The 27,447-nt window shown below is 36.0% G+C and overlaps 1 long non-coding RNA gene across 1 annotated transcript; it reads right to left on the bottom strand.

The window, feature by feature from the left end:
- Positions 1-19,836: 19,836 nt before the first annotated feature.
- Positions 19,837-25,141, bottom strand: LOC108225349 (uncharacterized). The gene is made up of 3 exons (XR_001807571.2): positions 23,395-25,141; positions 21,906-22,676; positions 19,837-21,138 (listed from the first exon to the last, which is right to left on the bottom strand). It is a non-coding gene; the product is annotated as an uncharacterized LOC108225349 (long non-coding RNA).
- Between the last annotated feature and the right edge of the window lie 2,306 nt (positions 25,142-27,447).

Here is a 27,447-nt window from a genome sequence, read left to right on the forward strand (position 1 = left end):
GGCTCTCCTAAAATAATATTTGACCGCCCCTAAAAAATATTTAGTATTGTAAAATAATTTTTTTAATTCTTAAATTTCTCTTATAAATAATTAGACTAAATTTAAAAATAAAAATAAACAAAAATATGCATATATGCAATTATACCACTTTTAAAAATAGATTATGGAATGTGGTATGTGTTAAAGACAAACCTCAATAAGTCTTATTTTATTTTATTTTTTAAAATAAGACTTCATGTACTATAATTATATATTACAGTACCGATGCAATTATATATTTGTACCGATGCATATTTATATCGATGCAATTATATATTTGTACCGATTCAATTATATATTTGATTTCGTGATTTGAAAGAACTTAGAATTGTACTATAATTTTTTTAGTAGTATTTTATTTATTTATTTTATCGAATATTTCACTGTGTTGTTGAAAATTTTTTGGCCCCGTTACATATGTTTGCTGGCTTCGTCCCTGCTCCAAACCATCACTTCCATATGCTTATGTCTCCCAAAAAAACACTTACCCACAATCACTATCCTACAGAACTCATACCATCCAAGCTTCTGCTCTCCTCATCCCTCCCCTTCCATCCTCTCTCCCGAAAGATGCTTTAGTTCTTGATTTTAACCAGATCGCACCTATCATGCTCCCGACTACGGTACACGCACATGATGGTAAGTGTGTTCTGTGCCTAAACCCTTAAACCCATGTCTAGTTTTTTTTTTATTAAATCATTACTTTTATGAATGTTATACACTTTTATTTTTTTTAATTTGAATAAGTACTTGTGAATCTAGTTTTTTTTTTCTTTTTTCGAAGCTGAATCTTTTTTTTTTTTGCTAAGCACTTGTGAATCTAGTTAATAATAATAATAATAATTAACAACTAATAATAATAACAACAACAATTATTTATTATTGTTAGTATTAATATTAAAATTTAATTGTAGATCTTGCCATGGAGTTGAGACTGGCTACATAGGTTGAGGAGGGACCATTACCGAAGCCTCTCTCTAACACAACACCCGGAAGAGGACTCTTAAAAATACATGGCTTATTGGCCGCTTGTATTTTAGGGTTTTATGGGGCTCATTTTCGGAACTACGTTGGTTCAACAATGTATCCCAGACAAGCCCAGTTCAAAAGTGAAGCCCAACAATACTTGCAGGTAATTAGTATTTTTTTAGCTTCTAGGTTCCTCAATTTTTTCTTGACAGACAAAATTTGATGCATTAAAACTGGAACACTAAATTAGCACAATTCTCAGGATGTTTACCATCAACTTGAGCCTTACCAGATCAATAATCTGGAAACTCTATGGTTCACTAGCACCAGCAGCGACAAATCTACACACCTGTTTTGGGCTCACCAGTGCACCAAACACATAAATTATCATGTGGGCTTTGCCATACAAGATTATTTCAAGACTATGTATGATCTTGCCATTCAATTTTTTGATGGGAAGGAGGGAGACATTAGGAGTATTCTCAAAGAAGCTGGTTTCAAGGTCGGGGAGTATCATAATACAAAGGACCTTCAAATGGTATTGAAGAAATCGCTTGGAGTTGACGTGAATTTGACCTTTAAGCTTTACAAAGGACATCCTATCTTAGATGAAATTGGTATTCTGTTCAATGCTAGTGGAAAGCTAATCAATCACCCCTCGGCAGCAAAAGTTCCGGAAGGTAAGTTTCTTTTTCACACTACTCCTATGTAGTGTGAAAAAGAAACGAAAGCGTCTTTCGTGTTTTGGTAGTATCAGAACTTTGTTTTCGGTTATTATGATGTTTCGAGATTTCTTTTGTGTTATGGAACTAAAATGAAATTTGTTCTAATGTTTTATTAGAATGTGGTTTGGATGATTTGGATATTTAAGTTTATGCAAACTTTGGTGTTAATATTTCTTGTGGATGTCATTTGGTAGTATGTTTTTATTAATTGTTCGGTTATTATGCTGTTTCTTGTTCTTTTTCTTGTTATAGACCTGAAGATGAAATTTGTCGTAATGTTTTATTTGAATGTGGTTTGGATGATTTGGATAATTAAGGTTAGGGAAGCTCTGGTTTTAATATTTGTTGCGGGTGTTTGCTAGTATGTTTTTGTTTTTTTTATAAGGCTTACTAGCATGTTTTTGTTATTTGTTCGGTTTAAGGTGATTGATTGTCTCTGATCGGATCAGACACCATTCTTGTACTTTTTATTCTCAATACCATCAAGCTCTACTCTAATTTATCCGGGAATGCAGTAGTTTAAGAGTATAAACGTCCGTACAATATACATTTATAATAGTTTAAATACCTTATCCTTTGATTGTTCGATCTGTTCTTTGGAGACCTGCAGCTGGAATATACATTGTTCTTTATGACCACTATTCTATGCATACTGATTGCATTTATGGTTCAGAAATTCTGTATATTTGTTTCATATAACTCAAGAGATAGCACAGGTATTGTCCATTAGTGTTTTATGATGTAATTTGTCGTGATCGTGATTTGTTTCCAGTTTGCACTATGTCTTCTCGATGATATGCCATCAAAGATAATTAGGCACAACACAAGTTTTAGGCACAGGGCAGGCCTGAACAACACTCAATTATTGAACATATAAATTGAGGGTCATATCCTCTTTAAAGTTGGAACATGTATTAATTCTTATTCTCTCATCATACCTTTATGTTTCTTGGTTGAAATTCAGTTTGTACTTGTATATACATGGGATTTATTTCTATTTTGTGCATTTTTAGTAATGATTGCAGTGTCATTAGAATTTTAAGATGCTTTATCAAATTTTACGCAAAGCTTATAAAGGAACGGGAAATGAGGTAGTCATTATTTTCGATAAAGGGCTTTCGACCGATGTTTTATTCTCTATCCCAGTTCCGGTGCTTTAATGGATTTTTCTTCTTTTGCTGCAGTATGTTGAAAAGGCTACATGTTGTGTGTGTGTGTGTGTGTGTGTGTGAGAGAGAGAGAGAGAGAGAGAGAGTAGTGTACCTGGTTTAAAGTATAACGGGATCTGGGGAAATAAAGTCTGGATTCAAATCAATGGTTTCTCTCTGTTTTACCCGAAATTCTAATATTCTTATATACCCATGATACGGTGGAAGTATAGAACTGCCAGGTTGTAAAATATGTTTTATGATTTACTATGATATTTGAGGTGGGAGGCATTATGACTTGCTTTGTTTTTGCGTTGAAGTGTCCCAATGCTGATTAAATATTGAACATTCAGAAAGATGGTATTGCAGGTGCCGTACAAACCGCTACAAACTATTCTGTAAGTGCTATAAGCTCAGTACTGATGACTGTTAGTATCATATTAATGACTTATCGTAATTTCTGACAAATTACTTGGTTCATTTGGTAATCTTAATGTTCTTTTGAGAGCAAACTTTGTTAATTTGTCTCCAAATTCAGTTAGATTTATAACATTGGCTCTTATTATGTTTATGCTCATTGTAAAGAAATTTCACTAATATAATTATCTAGAGACCATGTAACTTTGTTAACTTGGTTTAAAATATTGTGTTATAAAATTTATGTTTGTCAATTGAACTTAAAGCATTTTATTTTCAATAAAACATTCTTTTAAGAAAAACAAATAAAATCTCTCATATATTAATTATTATATATTTAATACTGCAACTAGAGGTTCCTTGAGCCATTTTATTCTACGCAAGATCTGTTATGACTCTGGTATCCCTTGGTTATCTGCTATTTTGGATTATTGCTGCAACCCTTGTCATATAAGTACTATTATCCAAAATAAGTACAAACTATATCAGCCTAAGGCCCTACGGATTCCTAATCATGTTCTCAGTGTCTTGTGACATGATTCAAGTCTCAAAAATATATAACAAATCCAGTCCACTTTTTGCCAGAAACTGAGAACAGGAATCATACAACTCCATTCATCCTAGAAACTTTCCCATCGCGCGTAATTGCTGACACTCTTCATATTTACCCAAGTAATTTCCATATCTATTTCACTCGTGCAATTCTAACGTATTATCTAGAGGGCAGATAATATGAAGGCCATAACAAGAAAATCATAAGAAGGATACATGATTTAATATTTACAAACATGTACCAAACCAATCGAATGTTGTATCAACTAAAAGTTAACTTTTGAAATTAACACATTTCAACCCTCTGTTTGGCAACATTCATTACAATTAGCAATAAGCAAAAAATCTATAAAGTTTCTCTAGGTGCATTTCTGGGCGGCATTGAACTTTTCTTTATAAAAGGCAGAAATGAAAAATATACATAAGTATTAGAAAACTTGGCCTTTGATTCATGTTGAACTGCTGTTGATAAAAATCTTTCTAATTAAGTTCTGAGATCAAGCAAAATTCAAATTTTCAATAGTACCAATTTCGCCCAGCATTGAGATGAGAAGAAATGTGCACCACGGTAGTCACACTCTGCAAAATATGGTGTGCCTGCATTGTGGAAGCTTTCTTCTTGGCACTAAACCAGTCCGCAGATAGACTTCTTAGAATCCCCATTTGTTAGCATTCATTCTCCTACTATAATGAATGATTACTTTAATGTAATGAATGACACAAATGCTAACATTATTTTAATCAGGGCAAGGGTTTTATTTGCGATTTCTCGAATAGCTGTTTACTTATCACATTGGTAAGAATCCCCTGATGATCATCCTGACACAAAGATAAGGAGACCTGCTCAACGTTTTACACTTTCACCTCCAGCTTTTGTCTGAAAAAATGAAATTCCGAGAGAACTAAAATTAATTATTGTAATAACCCAGAATTTTCAAATTTATTATTTATTATTTTATGGATTTTTGTAAAAAGAGGAGGAATAAAAATTTAATATTTTATTCTAGTTTGATGAGTCGACTTGTGATATATGAATTATGGTTACGTGCCACGTGTATCCGTGTTGTGTGTATTTTTTTTTAAATTTTATTGTTTTTCAGGATTTAAAATGTCATTTTAAAGCATTGTTTAATTTTTATAAAATCATCAGAATGTCTAAAAATTATGAAAATTTTCATATTATCATCTTTACATATTTAGAGACTTTTTAAAAATATAAGTTTATTATCTTTGAGTCTCAAGGACTCTTAAAGGATTTTACAAGTTTTATTACATTTTAAAATGTATTTCTTGTAAAATTCATAACTAATTAATTATTTGTCCTAAAACTATTTTAAAATTATGGAGAGATAGTTAATTTTAATCTCGTCATTTTAAAAATATTATTTTGAATTCTTAAGTCATTTCGAATTATTTTAACATTTTTATTGAGTATAGTTTTATTTATAATATATATATATATATATATATATATATATATATATATATATATATATATATGGCAAAAATTCTACGAAAAACCTTATATGGAGTACTAAACGGAGACCATATATGTCATACATTATGTTCTGCTTATTATATATTACAGAATATAATGCAGGACATATATGGTCTCCATTTAGTATTCCATATAAGGGTCTCCATTGAATTCAACGATATATATATATATATATATATATATATATATATATATATGGTAGGGTTCTATGGAGAACCAGGAGAACCCATCTAGACCGTTGATTAATTATAAATCAAATCTATTTTAATCATTTAAAGATAATGGCAAATTTGTAAATATCTTGAAATACTAGTCCATGTACAATATCAAAATTATAATACAAATTAGACATCAATCAGTAAATATGGAAAGTAGTGTGATTAAATTTTGATATAATATTAGAATCTTTTTTATTTATAGCAACTACAATACGATAACATACGTAATAAAACACTGGAATTCATCAAATACAAACACCATTAGAACACTAAAAGACTTGATGCTCAAGGTAACATATAACGTAAGAATTTTTATTTTTATATATATATTTTTTCGTGTGTTCTAATATATGTTCTATGCATCAAGATTTGGATTCCATGTTCTTACAACTTACAAATCTTATTTTTGATATATGTTGTTCATATGTTCTCATACATGTTCTACGGATTTGCAGTGCGATTCTTCTCAAATAGATTCATTCAGAGACTAAGTTCTTGATATGATTCAAGCCAAGTTTGTTGTCGTGATTTGACTATATCACATATTCTAGAAGCATAAAAAAGATTTCAGATTACATCTCTTCATTTTTCGGAACCCAAATTTTGGCTTATATTTTTATTTGGATTCAACGATCCTAGAACTAAGGACTTGATTCTGGTGGAGTGCTTTTTTAATTTGAATATAATCTTGTAAATATATGGATGTTCTTTTTCTACTTTATATTTGCTATAAAAATGTGTCACGGTAGGTTGTGTAATTTGTTTTTAAGATTTATGTTCCTCTATATTTTTTTCAAGGATACTTATTTTCGCCATTCTGATGTTTGTAATGATTGCGAGATTATCTTTAGGGTGTAAATCTGTTTAAATCGTTGGTTTTTGTGTCTGGTAATTCAGAACTTTACTTGTTATTTCCATGGCAACAGAAAATGGAAAATGAGAGCAGGACAGGAGGGCGAGTCTTTGGCAAAAGGGAGTTGGATTTTTCTTCAGAACATAAAAACTGGGAGGAAAGGTACAGACTCACACAGAAAGAACCCTGGGCCATGGATGCTCGACTAACGAATGAGAGTTATGAGTTTTCTGAAAAGTTATTTTCACAGGTGGACAAACCATCTCAAAAGGAGTTCATCGAAATGTAAGAGGTTTTGGTGACTTGGCATGTTAAACACAATGAGTGTGCAGAAGGGGGGGTTGAATGCACCTTCACTTACAATCGCAATACTTGCTAACAACAAGCAAGACTGTGAATGCAGGAAAGAAAGCAAACAATCAAGTAGGCATAATAAAAGGAAGAACACAGGATATAACTTACAAAAATAATTTTATTATTTTTGTGTTTACTACAACTGACTGGAATTGAAATTCCAGCTACTAGAGAACAATAACAAATGAATTGCTAATGTTTCTAAACTTGAAAGAAGATCTAACTCAGTTGCATGAGAAAAAGGCTTTGTGAGATATGGGTATTTATACTGAACCACATATCCCACTTACAGATGCACTTTTCCTTTGTCCTAGAATAAAGCTAAGAATGGAAACTGTCCCATTCTTGTTCAACTTTGTCTTCATTCCTTTTGTAGATAAAGCAATGCTGAGTTGATAGAAATCTTTGACTCCTGGTGCACGCCTTATCTTTTTGTTGTCTTCTCCAAGGTTGCAGTCATAGGCTTGGACAGACTAGATAGAGATGTCAAAATCATTCTTTGTGTTTTCACTATCTAGTCTGCTACATGAAACAGACTGTCAGTTCCTCCTAAGTATACTGTCATACTTTGGCTTCACTCCTTTGACAGTAGCTATTCTCCCGCACACTGTGCTGTCAATGCTCTTTAATTGCGCCAAACATACTGTCGAGGAGTTACTGTCAACTATCCCGCCAATGATACTGTCAGTAAAACTTGCTGTCTGTGAATCTTCATTCTCCGCTAAGTTTACTGTCACAGGGATAGTTGCTGTCGTCTGTCTCAATGATGCTGTCACTTGAATATGTTGTCATAGACTTCAGTATCAGAAATGTTGCTGTCAGGTCTTCAATCCAAGTTGTGCTTGAACACTTGGTGAACTTCTACTCCATGGATTGAGTTTATTCAAGATGTACAGTGACAGTAACTAATCTTTAAACATACTGTGATCTAGGAAACTAAGAATGTTACTGTTTAAGTGACAACAAAACATACTGTCAATATGCATATGACAGTACATTTTACTTAGTTAATTTTCTAATTAATTAAGTGACAATTAGTTGATTACATGGTTAACCCCACAATCCCTAACAATCTCCCCCAATTTGTTTTTATGTAAAATAAAGACAAATTCCAATGGATTGCAGATGCTAACTCAACTAATAATAAAAGAAGTGTTTGTACAGGAAAGAAAATTACAAGAATTACAAGTACAAGTCTAATCCTCAAACTAGGCTCCTTTAGACTGAGCAGATCTTCATAAGTTTGAGCTCCACCTTCACTTCTTGATACCTTCATCCAAGAATCTTTGCAGTACATCAACTTTCTTCTTCTCATCTTCAGTCTTGGCATAGTCAGATACACAATCCAAGGTCAAACTTAATATTCTGTGAGGAAGTACCTGTAGATCCTTGAATGTGTAGTATAACTCAGTTGGCCCTTTGGAGATGCACAAGAATTGCATTCCATATTCATCCTTGATAAATCTGTCCTTTGTAGAAGAGAAGATTTTGTGCAATCTGTATTTGTCCCAAATTCATCTTCATCCTCTCTTGAGTCAATTATTTCTGCAGCTGTTTTACTCAGACTGACTTCAGCTTCAAGTCTTGATCCTGTGAGAAGTCTGAACATTCTTCTGAGCAAGGCAGTATTCAGAGTCTTGAAATCTATGGCTTTGACTTCAAACCCATCAATGATCATTCTCAAGGGGTCCTGCTGAACTGGAGACACATATCCTGGCTTAGCTGAGAATTGATTATTCAACCTAGCACATTTATGATCTATCTCAGTTTCTTTGATTTTCTTCTGCACCTTCTCCAGATTTCTCCTGGTTTGCTTTATCTCTTCCTCCTGTTTCTTCTTCTTCTCCCTTTCCTCCTTCCTCTTAGAGTCACAGATATCAAGTGCTCTATTCTTCAAATCAAGGACTTCAGGGTTTGTAACCTTCAGCAATTGACTCTTGATGAGCTCAATAATATGTGGATCATGTTCATCCAATCTCTTCAAGTGATCAAAGCTAATTACTTCTGAGGATCCACTTGTGTTGTAGAAGATTAGCCTATCTGGATTTCTGAGCAAACATTGTTGAGTTTTCTCATGCTGGAGCTTCTTGGCATACTCCTCATTTTTCTTGTGGTTGATAATTGTGATTAAAGAGGGAATGATCTTCTGTTCTTCAGGATAAGGCAAGATGCTCAACTGTGACACCAGTTTTTCAAGAAGATCAATTCTTTTGTCTTTCCATGACTCCTGACTCCAGAATTCCAGAATTTTATCTTCATTTTCAAACAATACACCATCTGAAAAGACTCTGGGTTCAGGCTCCTCTCCTTCACACTCATCCAGGGGATGAAACTTGTGAGTATCCATGAGTTCTAGAAACTTCTTGATTAGCACATGTCTGAACACATGAGTTTTCACATCCCTTCCTCTAACAATCATCAACAGCCTTTTTGTCATGAAGTAATCAGCCTCTTTCAGATCATAGCTTAAGTCTGTTGATTCACCAGTTGAGTAGATAACCTTTACACCCTTCAATGTTCTGTACTCAGACCAGTCAACCACAACTTTGACAATTTGATCAGCTCTAGTTTCTGCAATGTTGTTGATGGTGGCTCTCCTTACATCCACACATTCAGCTTCAATCATTGTAGTTGCAAGAGGCTGCACTATTTCTTCAAACTCTGTTGTTGGTTTGCTGGAAGTTTCTTCATCATTCTTCTCACCATTTTTTCCCAGACATGGTCTTTTAACTCTACATTCAAAGGATTCAAGATAAAGGTCTCTATGAGCACAAGCTTTTCCTTTGATGTACTTCTTTTTCATGATAGTGTTCTCCTCTTTATCACTCCTGACAGTATCTTTGAAAGATACTGTCACACTATCTTTGTTGACAGTAGGTTCTGTGACAGTGGATTTTGGTATGTTGACAGCAACTAAGTTGACAGCATCATTTTTGTCTGCCTTCAAACCAAGAACTGCCTATTTCAACACCCTTCCTTCAATTTCTTCTCTTGCCTCCTTGTCTTCACCATCCTTTTCATCCACCTTATTTCCAGCTCTAGAAGAACCCTCACCATTATTATTGGCTTGGCTAGAGCTACCTGCACCTCCATCAGGCTTTCCATCATTATCATCTCCACCATCATTCTTTCCACTAGTTTTCTTTGCATCCTTTTTGGCTTGAAGCCTTTTTAGTTCATTCTCCAGTACTTTTAATACAATCTTTCTGTCTTCAGTAGTGGGCAGCTGTTTGAAATAATCAAATGCTTCTTTCACAGACTTTGGCTTGCAGCTGCTCACTCTGTCAAGATTCATGGATCTGTACTTCCCATCCACTGAGCTACTGAATTTGATGTATAGAGGATCAAGAACCACTTCAGGCAGCTTTTCAATCACCAGGTTTTGAAGAATCCTTTTCAGGTTTTCATTTAGCCATGATTTGTCAGTCTTGATTTTCAACTTGATAGCTTCAATCACTGCTATTTCTTGTCTCTGCAAATATCCCATGCTAACACAGTAGCTGAGTCCCCCTTCAGTTCTAACAGATATGACCCATTTGTTGCTTTTTGACACCATGACAGCAGCTTCCACTGTTGTCTTTCTCATATCATCAGAGAATTTCTTGGGATTTCTGTTAGACTGGGCTCTTAGACTGTTGATCCTTTCATTAAATTTTACATCTTCAAAAACCTTACTATTCTCATTCTCATCTACCATTAGCAATGAAGCTTGTTCATCATCCAAGTCCTCCCTCTCCTGTACAATCAAGTCATCATGTTCTACAGAATACATCTTGTCTTTGCCTTTGCCAGAAACATGAGATATGACTGCAGGCTTCACCTTTCCTTCATTGATTAATATGCCTTTCTCCTTAGGCCTCTCCACTTTCTCCACCTTGTTTCCTCCAAGCTTTTCAGCAATCCCAGTAGCCACACTAGATAACAAATGTAGTTGGCTCTCCCCCTGAGATCTAGCTTGAGTTTTCTCCTTATCACTCCTAGGAACTTCAACAGCTTTCTCCATTTCTATCTCCACCTGAACCCTTGCATTTACAAACACTGGACACTTCTCCCCCTTAGTTGAGGTAGCAGATGCAGATTGAAACTCCTCCATTTTAGCCAGGATGGCTTTAAACCCTTCATTCATTATTTCCTCCAGATTGGCCACTTTAGTGTTGAGCTTCACCTGATTTCTCCCCACTGTATCCAGATTTTTAGCCACCTTTGATAATTTGTGAGAAAGGGATTTCAACCTTTCACCAGCTTGTTTGGATGGTTTTGAGGCTTTGGGGGTTCTCACACTCTTTGGTTTTTTCTGAGTGATCTCATCACCCCTCACATTTGTTCTCTCAAGGTCTAGAACTTTAGCACTGGGGACACTCTTTTTGATCTGGCTTTGCTCAAAGCCCTCTCCTTTTGCCAAGGAATTTCCCTGCCCCTCTATTCTTTTAGACTCACTTCTCTCTATTCTTTTTCTCTTTTTCTTTTTCTCTCCCTCACTCAACCTAGGTGCAAGGGACTGAGCAGGTACACCTTGCACTGAGATAGAAGATTTAATCTTGAGCAGGGATGAGATTGGAGCAGAGTCATCATCCATTAGAGAGGTACTGTCATGAATTGGGGAGTTGACAGCATCTTTGTCCATGTTACTGTCTGGAGGATTGACAGCAACATTGTCTTTAACAACATCTGAGGCTGTAACAACAATCTCTTCCACTACATGAGTAGAAGGTTCTTGTGGATTGCTATGATCAGTTGCATCCAATTCTTGGAACAGTGCATCCATAGTTTGAGCTTCAGCATTTGAGAAATGAGATGCACTGTAATTGCATGAACTGTGGTCCACATTTTCTAGCCCTATAGTGTTATGGTCTTCAAATGATGAAGGCTCATGTTGAGTGTGTTCAACATGTTCTGCAGACTCTTTACAGGGTGCCATGGGAGACTGGCCAATTTCAATAGATGCCTCCTGTTGAGAGGAGACATCTAGAGATGAGTTTTGGTCCCTTTGAAGGTCTGTGTCATTTTGAGAGGGCACAGCCTGACTAACAGAGGTTGATACCCTTGCCTTCTTGCTCATAGGCTCACCAGGGCCCTCTGTGGGTTCTGTGATCTGACTACCACCCTTATTTGCTGCATCTAGTGCAGTTTCACCTCCTACCTGTGGACAGGTTTCTATCCTAGGGGTAGTGGTCCTCTTCCTTTTAGAGACCTGATCCTGTTGGGAGGAAATAGGCCCTTGGCTTACAGACTTGGAGACTCTAGAAGGTCGAGCACCTTGAAAGGGTTTGGAGTGTGGGTTAGGAATGGTGAGGTCAACACCATTCTCATCACTCAAGGAGAACACAGAGAAATCACCAATGATTTGCAAATTAAGACGTTTAACAATAGTGTCCATAAAATCAGTAATAGATAGCCCTAATTCTTCATTCAATGGTTTACTGGACAATATTGAGTGGGTGTTCTTCTTTAGAGATGGTGATTCTTTACATTGAACATTATCCAGGTTAATTGTGCCTACAACAGAGTTGAGAATAAGCATAAAGAACCTGGGATAGTAGACAAACGGCTTCCTGCCATCCTTTTTGCCAAGAACTGTCCTGAACACTGGCATTAACAGCTTACCAACATCAATCCTGTAGTTATGCACCATGGAATGCACTATCTTCCTAATGTAGGCTGGGATCTCATTCCAACCACTGGTTTTGCTTGACATCGCCCGATTCACAGCATCCATGATCATGCTCCATTCTTTTCTCAAATATTTTCTATCCATTCCTCCTGAAGGATACCAATCACTTCCTTCAGGGCTAGTTCTGGGTCCAGAGTACCCAATCACTGAGAAGAACTTGGTTAGTTGTTCTTCACTGGCAGGCTCTTGAAAAACTTCACCTTGCACAGCTTCAATCTGGAGAGCAGTGTTGACATCAGTGGAATCAATGGTATGGGTTACACCATCAATCTGGAACTTAATCTGCTCCCCCTCACAAGTAGCAGAAGTCCATAGCTGTGACAACCTTGGGATCTCAAGCATGGGACTGTCAGTAAGAGCATGGTACAGAAAAGAATTGTTCATGAAGCCAACAAAGGGTTTGAAAGCTTCACCAGCTTCACCAACAGAGATCATGGTGGTGAAGTTGGTTTGGGCAAGAGAGCAAATGATTTGTGGTCCAGACATGGTTATAGAGTTGAAAGAAGATAAAGGAGTTAAGAAAGTACGAGTTTGTAGAGAAAGAGCTGGAGGGTTTTTAGGGCTTTAGAGAGTTCGAAGAGATTGAGAGTTTGAAAGAGAAGTAAAGAGTGAGAGTGAGTTACTTTTTGTATTTATATGAAGTGAAAAAGGAACTTTCAAGAAAGAATTAGAAACGATTAAAAGTGACAGTTGTCTTCAGGTTCCAATCCTTTGACAGTAACTCCTGCGTTAGTAAACTCAAACCACACTCGACAGTATGTTAGTAATACAGGGTACTATTAAAGAATTAAAGACAAAATTAAACCCAGTAAAACTCCTTGACAGTATGTTATGCGGAACTCAAGTGAAAATCATACTGTCAAAACTGAAAATGACAGTAAGTTTTTCAGTCCCGCATACTATGCTGTCAAACACACTCCATGACAGTAAGTTATGCGGTGAGCCAAGAACTATACTGTCAATGCCTATTGACAGTAGGTTCATTTCCCGAATACTTTACTGTCACAGCTTCTACTACTCTCCGACAGTAACTAACTAGAATATGTGATCATAACTAAAACACACTGTCAACTGAGTTGACAGCACTTCTTATTTATTTCACATATAATAAGTTAATTGTTAAAACACTAATTAACCTCTCAGTGAAATATCATCATGTGTTCATTGTGACAGTAATCAAAACACCTTAAAGGCCATTACTTCACAGTGAATTCTGGTTAACTAATTTTTGATCAACTAAACAGAATTACATTAACAGGATAAATTTAGCATACCTAGTTCACTCACTAGCCTGTTGAAAGTCTATTCATCCAAAGGTTTGGTGAAAATGTCTGCAAGTTGCTTCTCTGTATGCACATAAACCAGCTTAATTGTGCCTTTCTCCACATGCTCTCTAATGAAATGATGTCTGATGTCAATGTGCTTTGTCTTGGAGTGCTGAACTGGATTTTCTGAGATGGCTATAGCACTTGTGTTGTCACAGAATATTGTTCGGTGAAATCTACACGCAAGCGCACGTGATCACAAGTAATATATTAAGTTCGATCCCACAGAGACTGGTGAATTAAGAATACGCACCTATGCAACAATGTATGATCAATTATCACTGCTAAGACAATTAACAAAGATGGGTTCTTTTATACTAATAGCTAAATTTACTAATCAAATTCAGAATATGAAAACACATGGGATTCTAACTTCATTATCGAATTTATCTAGAATTGAAATTACTGATTAACATGCGACTGTTGATCCTAATCAGACAACACGAAAGTAATACATGCCAACTCTCGTTGCACACATATCTTACCAATCAAAATCCGCAATTAAGACAGAAATCTCATGGACACCAACAAAGCTCAGACCCTATATCTCTATAGCGGTAGTGTAAGCAGAGAGGTTTAATAACAAGTCGTCTATCGTGATTACACAGGGTGATAAAAATAGTTCAAGTTTACCACAAATTATGTTTCATTCACATAATCCTATGTTTACATGGCATAGTTCTAAATTCAATCATCCACTCTCGCTTCAGAAAGAATTAACAAACAACTTAGAAGTTAGCTACTCTCCTAAGAAGAATAAGTACGGCTCATGCAAAGAAATCAACGTACATCACAAAATCAATCCAACAATCTCGTTACTAAACTACATCGATAAATCCATTAGAATCCCATGAAGGCGGTTAGTTCATAATCGAACTAATCGACATCATGGGTTCTAATGAAAACATGATAAATAAAAGACAAGAATTAAATGGAATAAAAATGCTTGAATTAATAATAAAGATCACACGTTACAGATTTGAAGTTCACGATCTCGCTTGAAACTGTCACTTCCTCGCGAAGAACGATCTAATACAAACTGATAATGTGCTTGAATGATAAACTAAATTACGATATTATTCTCTCCTAAAACTACTTCTATACGGCTAGGGTTTTACACACGAGAAATAAAAATACATTGACCAAGTCACACGGGCCTCGACCGCTGCGAAAATCCACTAAAAAGCTGTAAAAATCGGCCCGGGGAAGTTCTGCTGGGCGCGGCCGCGCTAACTTAGCGCAGGCGCGCTAGTGGTTGCAGTCTGTAGCGCGGGCGCGCTAACAAGTAGCGCGGGCGCGCTACTTTCTGCACTGGTGGCCCTGTTTCTTCGTTTCTCGCTCGTTCTCGCGTGTATGTCCTTCCTCGCTTCTAGTACCACTTCCGTAGGTGATCACGGTTGCATTTAGCATATGCAACAAGCCCTTTAAACCCCTAGATAGCTCTAGTGGACGAGTGTGTTCTCGTGAGGGTTTGTAGAAGATGTACCCACAAAATCCCAAGTCGTGAGGAATCCACAATTCTCTATTCTTGCAAATAATGCACCAAAACCAACCTAAAATGATAGAAAATCACTTCATCACCTCAACTCGTGACCTGCACAGAAAAACAATAAAAACACATCAAAAGACACTAAACACTTAAGTACAACCAACCAATTTAAGTGGAAATGAAGGCCTATAAGTGCGTATAAATACCACTTATCAAATATGGGAATTCCTTTGAGAGATAAGCCATAATCCAGTAATTGATTTTTCATCCAAAGCAATTGAGCACAACAACTGCCAGCTGCAATGTATTCAACTTCTGCAGTAGAATTTGACACAGAATTTTGCTTCTTGCTGAACCATGACACCAATCTATCTCCCAAAAACTGACAGCTTCCTGTTGTACTCTTCCTATCAATCTTACAGCCTGCATAATCTGAGTCTGAATATCCAACCAAATCAAATACTGATCCCTTGGGGAACCACAGACCTAAGTCTTGAGTTCCTTTTATGTATCTAAAGATTCTTTTAACTGCAATCAGGTGAGATTCTTTTGGATCAGATTGAAACCTAGCACAGAGGCCTGTAGCAAACATAATGTCAGGCCTGCTAGCTGTGAGATAGAAAAGAGATCCAATCATTCCTCTATACATCTTGTTATCCACCTTCTTTCCTCTTGCATCTTTGTCTAGCTGAGTTGCAGTTGAAATAGGAGTCTTAGCAGGAGATGATTCTTCCATTTCATATTTCTTTAGGAGATCCTTTATGTACTTTGTCTGGCAAATAAAGATTCCTTCTTTCTTTTGATAGACTTGAAGACCAAGAAAGAATATCAATTCACCCATCATACTCATCTCATACTTGTTCTGCATCAACTTGGAGAACTCATTACACAGCTCTTCATTTGTAGAACCAAAAATGATATCATCCACATAGACTTGAACCAGAATGATATCCTTTCCATGCTTTTTGTAGAACAGAGTTCTATCCACAATCCCTCTTGTAAATCCATTTTCAAGGAGAAACTTGGAAAGGGTGTCATACCAGGCCCTAGGGGCTTGTTTCAAGCCATAGAGAGCTTTCAAAAGCCTGTAGACAAAGTTTTTCATCTTTGGATCCTCAAAGCCTGGAGGCTGTTCAACATATACTTCCTCTTCAAGCTCACCATTAAGGAAAGCACTTTTTACATCCATTTGAAATACTTTGAAGTTGTTGAATGCAGCAAAGGCCAAGAAAATTCTTATAGCTTCAAGTCTGGAAACAGGTGCAAAAGTTTCATCATAATCAATTCCCTCCTGTTGACAGTAACCTTTTGCCACCAGCCTTGCTTTGTTTCTTGTTACAATGCCATTGTCATCCATCTTGTTTCTGTAAACCCATTTGGTGCCAATCACAGATTTGTTCTTTGGCCTAGGCACCATTTCCCACACATTGTTTCTTACAAACTGGTTTAGTTCCTCTTGCATAGCACTAATCCAGTCTGGATCATCCAAGGCTTCTTCCAGAGTTTTGGGTTCAATTTGAGATAGGAAACAGGAGTGCATGATATTATTTGCTACATTTCTTCTTGTTTTGACTCCTATTACTGGATCACCAATAATGAGATCATTTGTGTGATCTCTGTTCCATTTAGTCTCTCTAGAGGTATCACTAGAGATTGACTCATTTGAATGATTGACAGTATCTTTTCTCCTAGAACTGTTGACAGCATCTAATCCTTCAAGTCCACTTGACATAGGAATATTTCCAGAGAAGTCTGTGGACTGAGCACTTCCTTCAATGTCTTGACATGGTGTTGGATCTGTAGCATGCCCAGAGATTGTGTGATCAATTGAGGGTCCTTCATCTTCACCTTCTTCCAGATAGCCTTGATTTTCAAAGACTAAGGCATCTGTTTCTTGACATCCTTCAACACCAGGGAATTTGGACTCATCAAATGTGACATTCACACTTTCTTCCACAGTCTTGTGATCAATGATGTAGACTCTATATGTTGTCCTGTCAATTCCATAGCCCATGAATATTCCTTCAAATGCTTTAGTATCAAATTTTCCTTTGATCTCTGTTGAGTCCTTCATGAAGTAGCATTTACTTCCAAATACATGAAAGTACTTCACAGATGGCTTCTTTCCAGTGAGCAATTCATAGGGAGTTTTTCCATATGCTTTGTTGATCACAGTCCTGTTTTGAGTGTAACAAGCTGTGTTTATAGCTTCACCCCAGAAGTAGGTTGGCAATTTAGCATCACTTAACATAGTTCTTGCAGCTTCAATGAGAAATCTATTCTTCCTTTCCACAACTCCATTTTGTTGAGGAGTCCTTGGTGCAGAGAATTTTTGAGTGATTCCATTGTCTTTGCAGAAATCATTCATGATGCTATTCTTGAATTCAGTTCCATTATCACTTCTTAGAGTCTGCACATTGTACTTAGGATTCTTATCAAGAACCCTGACAAGATCAATTATTTCTTGTGCAGCTTCATCCTTGGTTGACAGGAATCTCACCCAAGTGTACCTTGAGTAATCATCCACCATTACTAAAGCGTATCTTTTCCTTGCAAGTGATGGCACATTCACAGGACCAAATAAGTCCATATGAATCAGTTGAAATGCTTCATTAATGGATCCACTGGGAGTGCTTTTGTGAACAGCCCTCCTTAGTTTCCCTTTTTGACAATCCTCACACAGTCCTTCTTGACAGAATTCCTGTTGAGGAAGTCCCTTGACCAATTCTCTTTTCATCAAAAGATTCATTGCCTTGAAGTTTAAATGAGAAAGCTTCTTGTGCCAAAGCCAGCTATCAAAAGAGGAGGCTTTACTGTAGAAACAGTAAATTTTGTCTTTCCTCACAGAATCCAGATCTGCAATGAACAAACTTCCCTTTCTTATTCCTTGAAGAGCTTCCTCCCCAGATTTTGAGTTGACTATTAAGCACTTGTCTTGATCAAAACCAACTTTAAAACCTCTTTCACAAAATTGAGTAACACTCAATAAGTTATGCTTCAAACCATTCACTAGTGCAATCTTTTCAATCTTCATATTTTCAACTTCCAGCATGCCATACCCCATTGTGAATCCAATGTTGTTATCACCAAAGGTTACACATGGGCCAGCCATTTCCTTAAACTGTGATAGTAGGGCTTTATCACCTGTCATGTGACCTAAGCATCCACTGTCAATGATCCACATGACTTTATTTTTCCTGTTGCCCTGCAAAGCAAAATTTTCAAGTTACTTTTGGTACCCAACTTTCATTGGGTCCTCTTTGCTTAGCTAGATCACAGTTAAGAGTAGGAACTTTAGATTCCTTTTCTTTTGGCTTAAGCATAACTCCTGTAGCTACCCATTTAGTTTTGACAGTTGGTTTAATGGAGTTGTTCTTGGGTAACTTGTCCATCCTAACCTTAGGAGGACTTGGAGTCTTTGCTTTCTTGGTTTTAACAGTTTCATGCATGCAAGATTGATTTGAAGAGAATGGCATATTAAAACAAATACTCATCAGTTTCATTCTACAGGATATGCAATTAAAATCACCACAATGAGCTACCTTTCTATCATTCAATGGCATGCAATTCAAGTTTCCATTAGCAGACATGGCATTCTTAACTTCAGACTTGACTTTAGTACAGACATGAGTGAGATGATTAGAAGAACCACAGTTGTTACACAACTTTCTAGGAGCATTAGGAATATAATTATAATTATTCTTTTTATTGATTCCTAATTTTCCATTTCTGTTCTTCTTAGTCTTGATGACAGTAGGTTTAGAAGTTACTGTCTGGCTGGAGTTGACAGTAGGTTTAGAGGGAACTGTCTTGACAGTAAGATTTGGTCTTACTATCTTGACAGTATCTTTAAACGTTACTGTCTTATTAGAGCTGACAGTGTCTTCTATCCCAGAGTTACTGTCATACTCAAAACTTACTGTCTTGGGATTTAGGACAGTAACTTTTGGTTCCTCAATAGTCTTGACAGTACTTTCATCTTCATCTCTCAATTCTTGTCTGATTACTAAGGATTGTTCATCAACCTCGAACTCAGCCTTCTTGAACAAGGGATTCTTAACCTTTTTGAGAATTGAGGTCTGACAATATTTTTACCAATGTCATTGTCTTCTTCACCTATATGTTTCTTTCCTGATTTCTTCTCATAATTAAATCCAATACCTACCTTTTGATTTTCAGAATTTTCAGCATGGTATGATTTTAATAAAGAAGAGGAATTCTTATAGGCTTTGATTTTTAGTTCATTTTCAGAGATTTGTTTTCTAAGGAATTCTTCAATTTGAGAGGCACAAACAATCTTGTTCTTTAGAATTTCATTTTCTTGCATGAGGGACTCAAGGGCAACCTGTTTAGATTCTAGTTCTCCATTCCTAATTTTTAACAGTTCATTAGCACTAATTAACTTAGCATTTTCTTCATTAGCAGCTAGCATGCTTGTATGAATGTTAAAGATTTCAGAACTTCGACTTTCAACAGTTTTCTTATACTGAGATGTAGTCATGTCTACAGTAGTAAGAATTGGTACCTGACTGGATGAGGTTGGTGAGTTGTCACCAGAGTTAGCCATGAGAGCTAGATTTCCATACTCTTCCTCTTCATCCTCATCAGACTCTTCCCAGCACTTTTCTTCAGCCACAAAGGCTCTTCCTTGTTGCTTTTTGAGTAGTGCTTCATACTTGGCTTTGAGTTCCTCATAATCATTGTCATTTCTTTTCACTTGTTTTGGCTTTTTGCATTCAGTAGCAAAATGCCCCATCTCATTACAATTGTAGCATCTTATCTTGGATCTGTCCACCATTCTTGTGCGGTATCCACCTTTGTTGCTTCCACCTGGCTTGGATGAGTTGCATCTATTGAACCTTGAGACTTGTCCTTTTGGTTTGAAACCCTTGCTTTTCTTGAATCTCAAGTTAGAGAATTTTCTTGCCATATAGGCCATGGTTTTGTTTTCCATATTGTCCAATTCATCTAGAGTGTAGAACTCATCTTCATCTCCATCATTGACTTCCAAAGTAACACCTTCATCTTCTTCAGTCACCTCTTCTGTGACACCCCTCAAATCCGGGGGTCTGGATTTGGTGCCACTGAAACAAAAATCATTTTAAAACCTGTATTTGCGGAAGAAGGTAAAACAGATATTAAAATCTGGAAAAGCTTTAAAAAAGATTTAAATCAAAATCAGTTTGACCCCCTAAAAACAGGATCGCTAATAGGTTATAGCACTGAAATCAGAAACCAAAACTAACAATCTTATTACATCTTAAACTACATTATCAGCTAAACTTCGATAAGAAGAATAACTGATAACAAAATAAATAAATCTATCTACAACAGAATTGAAATAAATCAATTCTAACCAAAACTACTCTTGTAAACATCTTCCTGGCAATCTCGCCTAGCATCAATCTTACGCGCAGCTTACACAGGTGATCATCTTAATCCCTAGCTGAAAGGGTTAGAAATATAGCAAGAGTGAGCGAAAATGCTCAGCAAGGTAATACGAAAGGCAAGAGCAACAGGATATAATTCTTTTAAATTAAATCAGAGTATTTAAAATAAAGCAAACTATTGAAGTAAATATAAATAGTTGTAATTCAAAAGTTTATCCAACATGTAAACAAATATGCTTGAAAATTCATAAGATACATTTGACAGTAAACATAAGCTATCAAAAAGCTTAAACAATAATTGACCAGTTTTTGGATTGGAATCCACAACTGACGGGTGCACTATCACAACTGATCAGACCATGTGATAGCACTGGATCATACTTCGTAGAAGTATATCCGTTACGATAGGTACCAAATACAAGGCAACACATTGGCCTTTGGCAGATGTATTATAATATTTCATATAATACGTATATAGCCCTCACTGGACCTAGGGGTGAACATAACCCGATCAAACCGCTCAAACCGAACCAAACCAACCTTATTTTAGACCGATTAAACCGACCCAATCAAAACCGAAACTTGAATGGTTCGAATTTTAAGAAACCCGATTAAATTGGGTTGGGTTAGAGTTTGGCAAATTTTAACCCTAAACCAACCCGACCCAACCCGATAATAATTAAAAGCCAATTAAGTAAAATATTCAACTTGTACTTATATAATAGCATTGCAGTTTTGACAGAATTTAACTTGAATTGGTTTATAATAGCATGTGTATTCGTATTTGTGTGAGTTCACATTTTACACTCCTAATCCTAGTGTGCCTCAAAATTTTATTTTGGTAACCACCAGTAAGTATATGACTAAAATTTTTAGTCTCTCATGCTTCAGTGTTCAACTTGTATCTGAGCAAACTGCCTGGCCTTTTAATTTTTTTCATCTTCAATTCTTCATATAGTTTTATATCAGTGATCACTATCAGGTGTTAGTCCCAGTTGTATATGGTGATGCATTCTTCGACTAACCAACTGCAGATACCTGAAAATTATTTTAGCAACTGAATAATAATAGACTACGGATCATATTTCAACCCAACCCAAACCGACCCAAACCAACCCGAACTATAAATTGTAGGGTTGGGTTAGACATATATTTTTAGATGATTGGGTTAAATTTTTTATAAACCGATTAAATTGGGTTGGGTCATCTTTTACCTCCAACCCGACCGACCCAACCCGTGTTCACCCCTAACTGGACCGCCGTCACGGCCTCTTACGCATTCATCCAATCAAAACAAAGTATTTTTGCTGGTCTATCTTGCTAGACAATCAATTAGTCCTTTACGCCATACAATCATCTCTTGCAAAATCTTTCTGAAAACTCTTTTGTTTTCAATCCCAAGATACTGTCAAAACCAATTTTATCAAAGTCTGAGTACAGTTTTAAAATCCACCCCAATACGGCTCAAAGGAATTAACAAAGCTATTTAGTTATTTAAAATCCAGGGTTTATGTCTGGGACAGAAAACCAGGCATATATTGTAATGTCGAAATATGACTGCTATAGAGTCATCAATAGTTTCAAACTGTAAAGTAACTCAGACAATAATCTTTCAGAAAACTGATTAATTCTTAATCAGTATACTTTTCAAAGAATGATATCATTGTGCATACCACTAAAAAAAAGATCGAACTAAAAATATTCGATAATTTTAATCACAGTGTAAAAGTATGAATGCTTGCAGAAATACAAGTCATGCATGGATAGAAAACCGCGTTATTAAAAGAGAGAGTTAAAATATTTGCTCTTTAAATAAAGTGAAGAATTGGAATACTTGCCTTTGACATAAACAGGTGACACACAGTCACCTACTCGAGATTCCTAGATTGGCCTCAATCGCTAATTCTGAAATGACTAATCTATTGGACTATCTTACGGCACAATATCGCCTTATCAAAATATTTCTGATTTGCCTTGCCACGCTATTTGCTTGCTTCTGACAATCGTTGATGCACGCGTCTCGAGAGACTATATATCAAAGCAGTATAATATTTCAGTTGAGAGCAATCCAGAAAGTCGTCAATTCGCAGAATCAAAATTATATTACTACCCTTCGTCATATAAATATATTATATACAAATAATACATATACACATTGTGTCAAACAGCTGAACACGTAGTCACATAAGCACATATCAATTAATTTACATGCTTTAATATTTATATAAATATTTATATAAATATAATCTAGTAATCATGTATATAATCTTATATCTGATTATATACAAACAATCACCACATTAATTGCATGACCCTGGGTACAATCGAAATCTGAATTACAAGTTCAATTGTAATCCAATCACTTCTCAATTCAGCTCGAAATCTCATCAAACTAAATTAATAAATAATATAGTTTTGGACATCACATCTTTATGAAAGCGAGCAACCCTAAAAATCAGTCACATAACAATCTCGGTTCAAAACAATATATCTATTCATCCCAATATCGAAACAATTAAAGCTCAGAAATAAGTTCTGATAATAAACACGTGTTATCTTAATAATAACAATACAATTTGAAATTCCAACCACAATCCAAATATTTGGATTTAAAATCTAGATGCAAGGTCTTAGAGCATCACATATAACTCACATATGATAAGTCATAAAACATGTATCAATAATCGATAACAATATCAATATCAGATATAATCAAGAGTTCACATTATTCGATCTCAAGGACAACCTTCATTCGTCATTACTCGAGACAGAAATAGAATATAATTTAATCAATTATTGATCATCAAGATTATTAAAAGTATCAATTATCATTATTATTATCAATTAAAATGATAATAATAATAATACCGATATTAATAATAATTCAATAATACATAATTAATTAATGAAATATCTATCTCTCTGCCTATCTGGTTCGGATCTGTAATCCATTTCCCAATTTCTGGCCATATGAATCCATTTCCCAATTTCTGGCCATATGAATCCACTCCGAATGGTTGAACTAAACATCAACAGTACCCCTGCTGTTTCTTTTTGCTTAAATATTATCAACCCTGTCTAATCCAAGAATCACTACTGTATCCTTCTTATAGCCTCCCCTGTCTCACACAATACTTCAGCTTAACCAATTTCCAACTCATACAAGCATACATCATCGCAATAGACTCTAGTCTGCAGCAACAAAAAGACTATACTGGCCGGACCTCCGGCCAACCATATGCAGCTGTCGCTTCAATGCCTTCACCCCGGCTACTGTTATCATCCCACAACCACACCCATGACCATAAACATGGCTCACCCAACCGCCTGGCCATCCAGCAAACAATCCACACGCCTACTTCAATACAACCTTTCTACCTCTAGCTTCATCTTCCCTTTTCGCGTTGCTCATCTGCCGCTAACAACAACTCCACCACCGACTGATACAATTCCGGTGAGTCACGGCTTCAGCTACCATCGAGTTCCAGGACAACCAACTCGCCACCACCGCCACTGAATGGCCCCATTCACCACCCCCAAACACACTCAATGCCAATCAGCCATCCCATTTTCAGACTTGCAACTGTAGCTATGACACCGTCGCGACTCACCACACCAGAACAATAAAACAGAACAATATATCATATTTCAACCCAATCGAAAATACAACCCCATCAGTCTCTTGATGTTCTATCGTCCAACATCATCTACTGCCCCCACCTTCTTTCACAAATTCAACCTCAACACCTTCATCAGCCCCACCAACGGCGGTGACCTCCAACATCGAGACTCACCACTACTGCCAGCCCTTGTAGCCTCATAACTGCTCTAACCCCGGACTAATTCCGGCGAGCCCAACTGAAATCGCAGCCCATAGGTCACAGCGCGGCTACGCCGCTGCAACTTCTGGCCTTCCTCTCGTCATCTCCTTCCGACGATGCGTCGTCGCCGTCACAGCCACTACGAAGCACGCCGCCTCTCTCCGACTTCCAACTACAATTACAGGCGGTGGCAGTCACCGCTGCCCTTAATAACCAGCATCGCCATCACAACACACCCACCGAAAACACACAAAGCAGGTTCATATATGTATATATACATACCAACAACACACAATCACAATCTCACCTTGGAGCAATCAGAGAGAATAAAAGAAAAGAAACCCTAATTTCAATCCCCTTTTTCCAAACCCTCGATGACTGGCTGCTCTGTTTTTATCCCCCAAACTGCTGCGTGTTATACTACGCAGTGACTACACATCACTAGTTTATAAAAATTAAAAGGATGGGTCTCAAAAATTTTATTTATATAAAAGAATTTTCTCTGTATATAAAAAAAGAAAGCTCTTTTAACAATAAAACAATATAGGGGTCTCAAAAAGTATTTTTGAAATCCAAAAACAAAATTTTCTAAGAATTCTAAAATCTTGAATAGCAATATTTGCAAAATTAATGCTTTAAAATCATTTTCTTTATTTTCATAAATAATGTTCAAAATCAATTTTGAATTACAGATAATTAAAATAATCATTTGCAACCTTTAAATCTTTTGAATCCGACAAGATACAAAAATACCAAAACTAGAATATTCTGGTAATTTAAATCCGACAAAACTTTTGAGCTCAAATAAAAAAATAAATATGAATATTGATTTTGAAATCAAAAGAAAGTTTTAATTTATCAAAATAATAAAATAATTTAAAACTGTAAACCGACAGCTCGGACAGAAAATAAATAATTAAAATTGCACATAAACAATTAATATATTAAACAATTAATCACATAATTCAAATCTCACTAAATTTCAAGTAATACCATTTTTCACATAATTGCGGCAACTCACAAAATTGTTTTTAAAAACCCAACAAATGGGAATAAAATATAAAATTTTATTCCTCCTCTTTTAGAAAATTAATAACAACTAATAACTAATTATAATATTTTCTGAGTCGTCACAGACTTCCCCCCTTATAAGGATTCCGTCCTCGGAATCCGCGAAGAAAGAACACGAGCATGATTGTGCTTGCAAGTCGCATCGTGATCCACTTTTGTAGTTGTAGTCCTGTTCAAAATCTTGAAATGTATTGGCATGATTAACTCTTTCAAACCTGATTGGCATACCCTCAGATTGATTGAAAACAAGAATCATTGAATCTTAAGATATATCAGATTTGAGATGGCAAAGCAAATGTCGTTTGTATGAGTTTTCAAAGCAAAGCTGATTTGAAAAAAAAAAAGGAGTTACTGAGAGATCAATATGATCCAGAGAACTTAATGTTGCGTATCAGTGAAGATACTACTAAAGGTAATTAGCCTTCTTGTATGGCACAACACACAAGTGATAGCGTCCCATCAAACTCCTATCACACAGATAGGTAGTCCTTGTGTCCCCTATATTAGGGTTGTTCATCTCAGTTTGAGTAGAAAATATGAGAAAATTTCAAAATCAACCAACAATGATTAACTTTTGAGAAATGAGACATTTTGGGTTCAGAACTGAATATATACCAAAGGTACTATTTTCAATGAAAAGAATAATCAATAATGATATATTTTCAATGAAAAGAATAATCAATAATGATACCGTAAGCACAAGCATCATTCTATAATTGATGAGAGAGAAGTTATAATTTTCATCAAAATCTGTATAAAAAGATGTCAAAGTCAAATAGATTCCAAAGGTGCTAGGTTTGATGGAAACAATGGTCAAAATTGATACAGTAAACATAAGCATCATTTGATAACTTATGCAATTGAGAAATTGATACTTCATCAAATATCTCTTTGAAAATAATTCACTGAAAAAAAATAATCAATATAATCATCAAATGAAGAAGGTATTGCCAAGATTCTCATAGATGCTTTCTTGATTGATTTCTCTGATGACTTTTTTTTTCCAATTCTAACGATTCTTCTCGTTGTTATGATGTTCTGGCCGACTCATATTCAACTCTAAAGATTCCATCACCGCAATCCACTTTAGTAAAAAGTGTTATCCAGCTAGGCATGGTCAGAAGCCATCTTCAGCTTTATACAATCAGCATTGTAGAGCGTTGACGTTCTAGCCTACTCATAGCACTATATCAAATAGCCTAACACAAATTCTATATAAACTCTCACATCAAGAATTCTACACCTGGCTTTTCTCACATTGATCCAGAAAATTCCATACTCCTTCAAAGCATCTATAAAAATAATGGGTTAGCCTCTACCCAATATTCTAGAAGTGGAAAAGATAGAAAGGAACATTCGACAGGTTTCTCCACAACTCTGGTTGGCACTGGTTACTTAGAAAATCAATTCCAAGCTCTAAAAGATTGGAAACTAAAGGTGATCCATCATGTTTCTCATGAGGTCCAAACTCACTAGTTCTAAAACTGGAAACTAGGATATCCCTCAAAATGATTGCTCAGAATCAATACTCCAATATTAATCTTAGTTTACTTGACAAAGACTATACCCAATGGTCTTAACTTACCTCTATATGAGGTTCTACCCAACACATCTCTCCATCACAACCTACATTCTGATTTCAATAACTTATAACCTACAGCTCTGATACCAACTGTGACACCCCTCAAATCCGGGGGTCTGGATTTGGTGCCACTGAAACAAAAATCATTTTAAAACCTGTATTTGCGGAAGAAGTGTTAGGTCCAGATATGATTGTAGAAGGGGGGGGGGGGTTGAATACAATCAGTACCAAATCGTCGCGGAAGTTAATCTGATTGAATATGATTTGTTAATCAGATTTTAATTAATTAATATAACAATGTTTGAAGTCGTTATATAATTAAAAT

The sequence above is a fragment of the Daucus carota genome, chromosome 6, assembly GCF_001625215.2.
Source record: "Daucus carota subsp. sativus chromosome 6, DH1 v3.0, whole genome shotgun sequence".
In the NCBI taxonomy this organism is placed as follows: Eukaryota; Viridiplantae; Streptophyta; class Magnoliopsida; order Apiales; family Apiaceae; genus Daucus; species Daucus carota.